Consider the following 1,839-nt stretch of genomic DNA (forward strand, 5'->3'; position numbering starts at 1 on the left):
GACATTATAGCCTACTGATTCCCACAAGGAAGCTACCTCATCAGACAGGGTATCTCCAGAGTTAGAGATAGTAGTCAAACACTATTGCTATCTGTAAACATAGTTAGAACTCTAAGAGCAGTACCACACAAGGCAGAATTGCTTTACAAACTAGAGAGTAGTCGAAAAGCTTCATGAACTAATGTTTGCGTTACAAGCCAAACCATTCCCAGGAGCTGCTAGAATGGGACCTCCTGGTGCTTACCTGCTTCAGAACACGAGAGTTTGCTTAGGGCTGCCAAGATAGCCCATCGAGGAAGAGCACTATTGCTCTTCCAAAGGAATCATTTACACCTGGCTGTTTGATTTTACTGACTTTGATGTGACCACTACTTGCCTACGTGATCTCTGACATTCGCTCTGTTTCTGTATTCTATATAAGCCTGATTCTTATTTTGTGCAAATACACTCAGACACCACACTCCCTTGTGTCGTTTCTGTTTGCCACTCACTGAATTCTTTGCCCACCAGGCCAGAACTCTTATCACCCCGCAGAACAAGGGGTCCCCACAGAAACCCAGTCTATAACACCTCTTTTTGACTTTTTCAAGATAAGGTTTTTCAGTGTAGCCCAGGCTGTCCTAGAACTCACTCTGTAGACCAGGCTGGCCTTGAACTCAGTAATTTGCCTCTCTGCCTCTGCCTCTTGATGCTGATATTAAAGGTATGCACCACTACCATCTGGCTCCTTTCCATTTTCTGCTTCTTAGCAATAATGCTGCTCTGAACATCTGAGTATACATTTTTCTGTATATATACTTATATTTTGGGGGAGGGGGATCAAGACAGAGTCTATGTAGACTTGGCTGTCCTGGAACTTGCTCTGTAGACCAGGCTGGTCTTGAACTCCTAGAAATCCACCTGAGGAGCTGGTGAGGTGGTCAGTAGTTAAGAACACTGGCTACTCTTGTAAAGGACTTAGGTTTGATTTCCAGCATCCACATAACAGCTCACAACTCTAAGTGAGGTCTAGTTCCAGGGTCAAACTGTCTTCTTGCCTCTACAGGTATTAGGCATGCACATGGTACACATACACACATGCAGGCAAAGTACTTATGCACATACAAAGTAAACAAAAAAGAAAGAAATCCACCTGCTTTTGCCTCCCAAATACTGAGATTAAAGGCATGAATGATTATCGCCCAACTGGATATATATTTTTTTAACTTAAAAAAATGTATATATGTAGGGTCCAGAGGCAAAGGTAGCAGATTTCTTGTGAGTTTGAGACCAGCCTTATCTATATATAATGATTTCAAGGCCAGTCAGAACTGCATAGGCAGTGGTTCTCAACCTTCCTAATGCTGTGACCCTTTAATATAGTTCCTCACTGATATTTTATAACTATAATTTTGCTAGTTATGAATTGTAATGTAAAGATCTGATATGCACACACACACGCACACAAACACAAAGCTGGCAGTGGTGGTACATGCCTAGGGAGGCAGAAGCAGGCAGATTTCTGAGTTCGAGGCCCACCTGGTCTACAGAGTAAGTTCCAGGAGAGCCAGGGCTAAACAGAGAAACCCTGTCTCCAAAAAACATATATATATATGTGTGTGTGTGTGTGTGTATACATATACACATATGTATATATATATATATATATACATATGTATATATATATATATACATATATATATATATATGTATATATATATATAATGTGATATACAGGATATCTGCTTTGTGACCCCTATAAAAGGGTCCTTTGACCCCCAGGTTGAAAACTACTGACATAGAGGTATCCTATCTAACATATGTATTGAGGGTTTTTTTTTTTTTTTTTTTTTTTTTTTT

This window comes from Mastomys coucha, unplaced genomic scaffold (assembly GCF_008632895.1).
Source record: "Mastomys coucha isolate ucsf_1 unplaced genomic scaffold, UCSF_Mcou_1 pScaffold5, whole genome shotgun sequence".
Lineage (NCBI taxonomy): Eukaryota > Metazoa > Chordata > Mammalia > Rodentia > Muridae > Mastomys > Mastomys coucha.